The sequence below is a fragment of the Rutilus rutilus genome, assembly GCF_951802725.1.
Source record: "Rutilus rutilus genome assembly, chromosome: 6".
NCBI lineage: Eukaryota > Metazoa > Chordata > Actinopteri > Cypriniformes > Leuciscidae > Rutilus > Rutilus rutilus.
This window is the reverse complement of record NC_140214.1, coordinates 38,221,221-38,231,867: the sequence shown is the minus strand read 5'-3', so window position 1 is coordinate 38,231,867 and position 10,647 is coordinate 38,221,221. Positions and strand designations below refer to the sequence as shown.

Genomic DNA, 10,647 nt, shown 5'->3' with positions numbered 1-10,647 from the left:
CGGGGAGTTTTTTGTATACAATAGGCGATGCAGAGCATGTGGGAAAGGCAACTGTGTGTAGGGCTGTTCGTACAGTGCATTGCACTCAAACGGTTCCTACACACTTTTGTGCAGTTCCCTGGCCATAAACCACTGAGGGTCATTAAAGAGGAATTCCACAGAGTGGCGGGTTTGTCCATTCTATGATATTCTATGAAAGACCATTTTAGTTACATAGCACTACTTAATCTATTCATACTGTATACAGTCACAATAATTTTAAATGTTTCTAATTATATAACTTTCAATTTCAGGGTTCCCAAATATGATTGGGTGCATTGATGGAACCCACATTCCCATTAAAGCTCATTCAGTCAATGAAGGAGACTATGTTAATAGGAAGTCAATCCATAGCATCAATGTGCAGGTGACAATAGATTTTTTGGGTGCTAAATGTTTGGGTGTTTAAACCATTAAATCACCCTCATTGCTGGTCCCCACTAACTAGGTAATATGTGATGCAACCCCTAATGTTGAAGCCAAATGGCCAGGGTCTGTACATGATGCCAGAATGTTTAGGGAGTCATCATTGTGCCACAAATTTCAACAGGGTATGGTTTGCCTTACACAATGTTTTTTTTTTTTTTTTTTTTTTTTTTAATGCAATTATACACTTTAACTACCTTTAGGACACTTCAGTGGTTACTTGCTGGGGGACAGAGGGTACCCTTGTCTGCCCTATATGATGACACCCTACCCTGAACCTGAGCCTGGACCACAGGCACAATTTAACCTGGCCCACAGCAGAACATGGGTCAAGGTGGAAATGACCATAGGCATCCTGAAGGCAGGGTTTCAGTGCCTGCGTGGGCTCAGGGTCAGCCCAGAAAGGGCATGTGACATCACAGCTGCTTGTGTTGTTCTTCACAACATTGCCACACTGAGAGGTGAGAGGGCCCCCCTTTCTCTTGAAGATGGCCAAGAGGAACCCCCAGTGAACCCAGTAGACCAAAGAGATGGCAGGGTGGTACGAGACATGATTTGCCAAAATCACTTTAATTAAAACCAGTTAACTGTTCATTGTTTCTTTATTTCCTGTAACAAAATACATTTGTATTTATTGCTTTAGATTTCATTCAACAAAAAATGACAGATTAATGTTCACATGCTGTTTCCCACCTTAAGCTGGTGCTCCAGCAATTCAAGTCTGGCCTTTTTTAGGTTAAGCCTTTTCTCCTCCATTTGAAGCTGTATGAGGTCCATCTCCATGTCACTTTTTCTGATTTGCTTTTGAAGGTGGACCTTATACAGCTCTTTGGCAGGCAACTAGAAAGACAGAATAATTAAACATGACTGATAAAGTCTGTAATACAAACACAGACCAAATATTTAAATGAGGAAGGAGAACTGCAGAACATTTCTTACAATGCTAAGATTCTGTGTGGAGGTAGATGGACCCTCATCTGTATTAAAATCTCCTGCCATATTCTGTAAAATGGCAATGACAATTTATTTATTCTCTTATGCAAAAAAGGGGGAATTCATTCTATGCATCATACCTCTATGGGCCTCCCCACATTTTCTGTTTCTGTCACAGCAGAAGTGCTCTCTTCATCGTCATCCTACAGTGAAAATAAGGAATGCTTGGTCTAGCAAACAGAAACCTAAAGACAATAATCACTTACAACTGTGACAGAGTGTGGTGTTGCAGGAGGATCCAATAATACAATGTGGCCATCAGCAAAACAGTGAAAACATCAATAAATCATAAGTATTAATATGGTACACCTACATTTTACTAAGCCACTTGTCTTGGTAGCTGAGTCTGATGAACTGCCCCTGGAATCCCATCGACCACAGGTCGCCCTTTATTAAGGGACAGTCCCAGCTAACAAAAATATGTCCTAAGAACGTTGTGGGAACGTTGACTTGAAACGTTCTAAAAATGTTGAAATGTCCAGTTTGCGAAACGTTGCTGGAATGGTATCTTAATGTTAGAAAAAAACATTGCTGGAACGTTAGCATAATGTTGCTGGAACGTTATCTTAAGGTTAGCATAACGTTGCCGGAACGTTAGCACAACGTTGCTGGAACATTATCTAAAGGTTTGCATAACGTTGCTGGAACGTTATCTTAAGGTTAGCATAACGTTGCTGGAACGTTATCTTAAGGTTTGCTTAACGTTGCTGGAACGTTATCTTAAGGTTTGCATAACGTTGCTGGAATGTTATCTCAAGGTTAGCATAACGTTGCTGGAATGTTAGCACAACATTGCTGGAACATTATCTTAAGGTTTGCATAACGTTGCTGGAACGTTATCTTAAGGTTAGCATAACATTGCTGGAACGTTATCTTAAGGTTTGCATAATGTTGCTGGAACATTATCTTAAGGTTTGCATAACGTTGCTGGAACGTTATCTTAAGGTTTGCATAACGTTGCTGGAATGTTATCTTAAGGTTAGCATAACGTTGCTGGAATGTTAGCACAACATTGCTGGAACATTATCTTAAGGTTTGCATAACGTTGTTGGAACGTTATCTTAAGGTTAGCATAACATTTCTGGAACGTTAGCACAACATTGCTGGAACATTATCTTAAGGTTTGCATAACGTTGCTGGAACGTTATCTTAATGTTTGCATAATGTTGCTGGAACGTTATCTTAAGGTTAGCATAACGTTGCCGGAACGTTATCACAACATTGCTGGAACATTCTTAAGGTTAGCATAACGTTCATGGAACATTATCTTAAGGTTAGCATTACGTTCATGCAACGTTATCTTAAGGTTAGCATAACATTGCTGGAACATTGGCATAACGTTGCTGGAACATCATCTTAAGGTTAGCATTACGTTCATGCAACGTTATCTTAAGGTTAGCATAACATTGCTGGAACATTGGCATAACGTTGCTGGAACATCATCTTAAGGTAAGCATAACGTTCCTGCAACGTTCTTTCCCCCAAAATGTTATTATCAATACAACATTCAAAGAACGATAAAATGTCCACTTTCTTTCAAGTTAAAATGTTATTTTAAGGTTAGAAAAAAAATTCTGCACTATTCGTCCAACTTTATTTTTTTATTAACACAACCATGTGAATTATAAGTGCACACTTTTACAGTATATCAAAAAGCAGAAAATTTCATATGATTATCATACATTTTAAACGCTACATTATAGCTTAAAAAAACAACAACAAATATTTTCATATAAACATTTAAATGAAATGAAAACGGTGTTTAAGGGTTAGTTCACCAAAAAAATCTGTCTGTAATTACTCACCCTCATGTTATTCCAACCACGTAAGACTCCCGTTCATCTTCAGAACACAAATTAAGATATTTTTGATGAAATATGAGAGCTGGCTCACTCCTCCATAGGCTTCTAGGCAATTTTATTCTGGCGAGTTTATCAAGCGACGACAACAATTTTTGTACACACAAAAAAAATAAAAAATAAAGACTTTATTCAACTATTAATTTTCTCCCGTATGGGCCTCTGAGTGACTTCACTAGTGCTGGGAGAAAAAAATCGATTCACCTAGGTATCGCGTTGTTGTTTTTTTTAAACGATCTTAAAAAAAAATTTTTATTACAGAATCGATATTAATTCAAATTAAATTGCTTTATTTTTGTCCTTGCTTATAGATGAGGTTGACCGAAGTAAGTCACTTTCGTTCCAACAAAGGATGAAATGTGTTGTTAAATTTTGAGTGTCGAGTAACGTAATATCCCTTTCAAGTGGATGCGTAAAAGCGACGTGAGATTGAATGCATTGAAAAGCCCTCGCGCTACTCATATACTGGGAGAGAGATAAGACAATATAGAGCTGCACGATTCATCTTTAAAAAAATGTGATCTCGATTCAAACACCCACGCAATCTGCTTCCATTTTGTCTGTCTATTAAACCTTTGACAAAATCACATCGCAACATTTAAAGCTGTGCTGACTCAGAGTCGTCATGAAACAGCTTCACAAACAGTCTTTTCAACCTCATAGTATCATTATTTCTGTGATACAATAGTTAAAATTATCATAGAAGTACTAGGATAAAAGTTAAAATTTCAAATATAAACACTGATGTTTATGATAGCGATCAAAATAGAGTAAAGCCCCAATCACACCTAACGCGTTTTTCCGGTTCGAAAACGCGAGGCGCACAGCACTGCCCCAATCACACAGAACGAGCAGTGAACTGCGTTTTTTGTTGCTAGGCAAACACAGAAACCGCTGTCCTGTCAGACAAGTAAACGTCAAATCAGCCTTTTATTAACTTTGTTTATTTTCTGTTAACATTGTGGTAGTTACGATTCGTGCAGTAAAAAATCGTTACGAAAAGACAAAATCATAATACCAGCAGTATCAGCACCTATAGGGATGTTCGCCGGAGTCAAATGTGACGTCACGATATGGGCGTGGGCGCGAACTGGTTGGCAGAAAGAACCAAAACATGTCGCATGTCGCAGCAGTCTACCTGTGTTTTGTCAGCATATGTTAATTATTTGTCCGAAGAAGCTAAAAAGAGATATAATTAAGCTTTTATATAACCAGGGTTCATGTTCTCTGCCTGATCCATATCACCTGAGTGAGAATTTTTTGTTGTTCTTTGACATTTAAACGAAGTCAGCAATTTCGTTGGATTTACAGCTAAAAAATCTGGCGGCACATTACTGGAGTAAAAAAAGCATCTGTGAAAGCAGTGCAGTTTGAGTGTTTCGGAACGTGTATGTGATCGGAGAGAAAGATGAGGCCCTTCTCTGACTACGTTGGTGAGATGAGATGAGATGAGATCATGCAATGCTGACAGTACAATGACAGTTGCACAGATGTTGGGAGTTGGGAACCGGTGAGAAAATGTCCGGTAGCCTACCCGGTAACTTCACCAGTAATAACAATATTAATTTAGTTCTGCTTAACGGTTCCTGAACGCTGTAACTAACAGCTGCCCAGCCATCAACACAGCCACGTGTAATTTGTTTACATACGAGCTGCACTAGGTCTATATCTGTATTCTAAGAGTTATTATTACTTATGGATCTCGTTAATAACTTGACAGCACTTAAATGTGTATTCTTACAAGTTAAAGAACAAATGTTTGTGCAATTCCTTTTTTTCACCTTTTATGAGGCCAAAAAAAAAAAAAAACCTGTCTGGTAAAAAGTCAAAAAAGTTAACTTCAGGCCCTGTATATAACATTGGTTAACATACGTAAAAATGTATGAAAATACAATAATTTGCCCTTAATTTATAAGGATATGTACACAGATGATACACACAGTACAGTAACCAATCTTGCTGATCACACAGCACGATACAACCATTTTTGTTCTGTGTTTGCGCTGCGCAGCAAGCGGCTATTACTTTTCTTCTGCCAACCAGAGCGCATGTAACCGCGTCGTGACGTCACGGCGAAGATCCCTATCGTGATAGTATCGAATCGGGAGATAGTTGTATCGTCCCAGCCCTAGAGTTCACAAGAGCAGCGAGAACTGAGAAGATGACGCAGATGGGTCTCGGATGTAGTGCGGCACTTTTGTGAACTCACTCAGAGGCCCACAAATAAAAAAATTAATAGTTGAATAAAGTTGTTATTTTTGCACACAAAATTGATTGTTGTCGCTTGATGAATTTAAGGTTGAGCCAGTCACTTGGACTATTTTAACAATGTCTTGACTAAGATTCAATTTTGGTATGTTTTAGCTTACCTCAAGGGCATCCAAGATGTAGGTGTCTTTGTTTCCGCAGTAGTTTCAATTTTGATATTTTTAGGTCAAACCGTTCTTGTCTGTCAGTCATATCATGCAGGTCTATGGTTACTGTCTCAAAGAGCATGCACAGAGTCCAAATTAAAACATCGTCCAAATTAAACAATTCCCCATCGTAAGTACACATTGATGGCCTAAGACACGAAACGAGCGGTTTGTGTGAGAAAACGACCAGTATTTATATCGTTTTTTACCTCTAATACACAGCCACATCCAAGTGATCTGAGGGCAGGAGCGCATCCTGGTGTGTGACGTGTGCGCAGACTGGTGCATAGACATATACACTAGATGTCGCCTTGGCTACGGCAGTTCATTGGAACGAATGCCGTAGGCAAGGCAACATCTATTCTAGTATATATACATCTATGCCCTCAGATCACTTGGACGTGGCTGTGTACAAGAGTTAAAAACGATAGAAATACTGGTCGTTTTCTCACACAAACCGCTCGTTTCGTGTCTTAGGCCATCAATGTGTACTTACAATGGGGAATTGTTTAATTTGGACGATGGGGAATTGTTTAATTTGAACGATGGGAAATTGTTTAATTTGGACGATGGGAAATTGTTTAATTTGGACTCTGTGCATGCTCTTTGAGACAGTGACCACAGACCTGCATTCATAGGACTATCAGACAAGAACGGTTTGACCTAAAAATATAAAAATTCAAACTACTGCGGAAAAAAAGACACCTACATCTTGGATGGCCTTGAGGTAAGCTAAAACATACCAAAATTTAGTTTCAAAGTGAGCTATCCCTTTAAGGGATAATTCCAGTATTTAGCACTTTGAGTCTCTTTTCTGGTTTGTTTTGGATGAACTAGAGTGGTGGACAAATCGCCTTTGACAGCTTCAGAGTCGCTGGCTACCGGCATGCACGAACATGTCCTTAAAACAACCCTCAACGCTCGTTTCCAAAACTGTGCAACTCACCGAGTGGCTAGTGGTGTTCGTTGATGTTCCAAAACAAGTAGCGTAGCGAAATACAGTTTCTGTCGTGTTTTATTTGACATTTTGTAAAATCCCATTGATTTCTGTTGGAGGACTCATTGCTCGTTGATATTACTGTGCTTCAGACTCAAATATCGAGCGGAAGTTTATACGCAGTTGTGAGTTATCTGAATAAATAGTTCCACTATAGCAAATAACACGGATTGAAATCATACATTGTGCCGATATATTTGTTTTTAATCATCAACGAACACCACTCTGTGAGTTGCACAGTTTTGAAAACTAACGTTAAAGGTTGTTTTAAGGACATGTTCGTGCATGCCCGTAGCCAGCCACTCTGAAGCGGACAAAGGCGATTCTAAACGAGTCAAAAAGTCGAGACAGGACCCATCGTCAACATTTCTGTGTCCACCACTCTAGTTCATCCAAAACAAACCAGAAAAGAGACTCAAAAGTGCTAAATACCGGAATTATCCTTTAAAAGGATTAGTTCACCCCTAAATGAAAATTTCCCAATAATTTACTCACCCCAATGCCTTCCAAGATATCTATGTCTTTCTATCCTCAGTGGGAGAGAAATTATGTTTTTCGAGGAAAACATTTCTGGATTTTTCTTCTAACAACAAACTTCATTGGTGACCATCGTTTTTAAGTCCAAATCAATGCAGTTTCAAAAGTCTTTGAAGTGTTTAAACGGGCTGTACGCGATCACAGCTGAAGAAGAGGTTGTTATCTAGCGAAACGATTGGGCGTTTTCAATTTTTTTTTATAATTTATAGACTTTTTACCTTCAATAGTTCGGATTGAGCTGATCAACAAACGGACAGGGAACTACGTCATCACGTTGAAAGGTCACGCCGGCACCGGCAGAAGTATCGCCTAGGGGTGCACCGATCCGACTTTTTCAGTCCCGATACCGATACCTGGGCTTTGTGTATCTGTCGATACCCGATACCGATCCGATACTATAGTTGAATTAATAATAAACTGTATACCTTCCACAAATACCTTCCTTGAAGAGACTAAAGGCACCAGACTTTACTAACTAAACATAACTAAGACAAAATAACAGATGTATGTAATGTGTTGTATTCTTATTTATTTAAAAAACAATTGTGCATTCAAAATCGAAAATAGAATATAATCAAACTTCTTTAAATAAATGTAATCGAAAATAGAATATAATCAAACTTCTTTAAATAAATGTCAAAAAAAAAAAAAAAAAAATGTAGCGGTGGAAACAAAAAAACTGTGTATTGGTCAAACGTGTCACACCACCATCACAAACATGACCTGAATGCTCACTTAATCAGCAATGGCAAATTTAAATGTCAGTTTTAATGATCATTATGTTTCATATTTTTTAAAATGAAAACAAAAAGAAGCAGGGTTGTGTTTTATATTTCGTGTTGTTAATATGCAGTAAAGATAATCAATGTACGCGTTTGCCTGAACCACATTTATGTGGCCATTAATATGTTTAAGTTTTTTTTTTTAAATGAAAAGAGGCAGAGTGGTGTTGTATAACATACTTCGTTTTATTGTTGGCTAAAATATACATAAAGGGATTACCGGAGTAGCCAGAGCGAGCTGAGTGACGCGATCAAGTACACCGCTGTTCCATTTGCAGAATAACCGGACTCGCGTCCTCTCGTCCTCGGGAGTTCGTTCTCCTGAGTCGAACTTGGCAAGTCCGAACTACCAAGGAGGACGCAAGTCCGAAGTTTGCGTACTTGGTATTGAGAAACGGCCTCTGGCTCGCTCCATGTTGCTTCTAGCATGCGACACGCGTGAAGCTGACGAATGACGTAGGTTCTGCTGCGACGACGAGAAAAAAAGAAAAAAAAAACCTGGATCGGCCCGTGGATCTGTTATTTTTTCCGATCCCCGATCCAGCTATTTTATCAGTATCGCGGCCGATATCCGATCCTAATATCGGATCGGTGCACCCCTAGTATCGCCCCACTGTTTACAATGCGACCGTACGTAGGAGGATAGTTCAAATAGTATTGTTTGCAATTATATATAGTAATAGTATTCACTGAATATGAATAGTATATGAATAACATTCTGCTGAATATGAAAAGTAGTTCAAATAGTATTGCCGGCGTGACCTTTCAACGTGATGACGTAGTTCCCTGTCCGTTTGTTGATCATCTCAATCCGAACTATTGAAGGTAAAAAGTCTATAAATTATTAAAAAAAATTGAAAACGCCCTATCGTTTCGCTAGATAACAACCTCTTCTTCAGCTGTGATCGCGTACAGCCCGTTTAAACACTAAAAAGACTTTTGAAACTGCATTGATTTGGACTTAAAAACGATGGTAACCAATGAAGTCTGTTGTTAGAAGAAAAATCCAGAAATGTTTTCCTCGAAAAACATAATTTCTCTCCCACTGAGGATAGAAAGACATAGATATCTTGGAAGGCATTGGGGTGAGTAAATTATTAGGAAATTTACATTTAGGGGTGAACTAATCCTTTAAGGGGTTGGAACAACATGAGGGTGTATAATTACTGACAGAATATACATTTTTGGGTGAACTAACCCTTAAATATAAGTAGTGTGGGGGTGCCAAACTAGCACTGTGGTCCAGTCTCTTCATGCTGTGGTCCAGTCTCTTCATGCCCCGTCTATAAAGTGAACAGATTGACTGATGTTACTAATGGTGATTTATTGTTTCATAAACATTTAATAATAACATTGTGACTACTCAATAAATGTTAACCCTTAAGTTATTTAGGCTGTGCTTTGAGTCCTATAAATATTAAACCACACAAGATTAAAATGTAGCTTACAAATGTTATACAATGGAAAGGTTCAATAACACATTGTAAAGGATTAGCTACACCTGAAAATGAAAACTATCATTGAGGGGAAAATAAGATAACGTGCATCAAAATTCTGTACCTGCTAAACTTTTCTAATTTGTACTAATTTGCCATACTATATGGAAGTAGGAATATAATACTTTCATTGTATGACAATAGCAGCATTGAGAAAGGTCTTCTGAAGCTAACGTTATTATAATAAAATTATAAAAATGTATAAACCAGGGGTCAGTTGCATAAACATAACCACTATGTTAAGACTGTGTCTTAAGAACTAGTATGATCAACTAGAAGTTAATTAGGGGTAATAATCAGTCTTACTGTTCGGTGTCAAATTAGACCAATCTATTATGTTACTGACTTTAAAAAGTTATTAACAGTTTTAAAGAATAAAATTGGATGACTAACTTGTAAGACTAGTCTTAACAGTTTATGCAACTGGCCACAGGGCTTAGCATTAACCCTGGTCTTGTAAGTTACTTGTCCTTTGGACAAATAAATCGTTCATACACTTGTAAAAAAAAAAAAAGTAGCTTGTCCAGGAATATATCTTTTTTTTTTAAGTAAGGTTATTAATCTGTGTGTAACGTATGTGTGTGTGTGCGGCTGTATGCTTAAATTAAAAGAGCACATTAATAATATAAAACGGTGATTCAACTGACTTGAAACTTGACTTGAAACGGTTGCATGTTAATACTAGGGATAAATGGCATTATAAAACCCCAATTTGCCCTCCACAGGGTTCCTGCAGGTTTCAGTTAGTCAAATTTAAGACTTTTTTAAGACATTTTAAGACCATAAAGATTGAAATTTAAGACCTACACGACGCATTGCCAAAAAATATTCAAATCAAAGAATTCATTTTATTTCAATGAATTCAGTAATTGAAAAAGCATTAACTTAATTTACAGATAAAGCAATCACATTAGTAACCTTCCAGACCCAACAACGCGTGTCAGAGAAAAGAACAGAATCAGATATAATTTTTTTATAGAAAATTGTACTTTGCATATTATAGGCCTACTGTAAAAACACATAATTATTAGTTGATTTTAGTTGATCATAACTAGAGATGAAATGGCATGAACATTTCATTTAATTATTATAGTGCCAAAAATT

The 10,647-nt window shown here is 37.7% G+C and overlaps 1 long non-coding RNA gene across 1 annotated transcript; it reads right to left on the bottom strand.

Moving 5' to 3' along the window:
• Positions 1-1,163: 1,163 nt before the first annotated feature.
• LOC311292822 lies at positions 1,164-1,654 on the bottom strand. The gene is made up of 3 exons (XR_014627816.1): positions 1,539-1,654; positions 1,405-1,467; positions 1,164-1,305 (listed from the first exon to the last, which is right to left on the bottom strand). It is a non-coding gene; the product is annotated as an uncharacterized lncRNA (long non-coding RNA).
• Between the last annotated feature and the right edge of the window lie 8,993 nt (positions 1,655-10,647).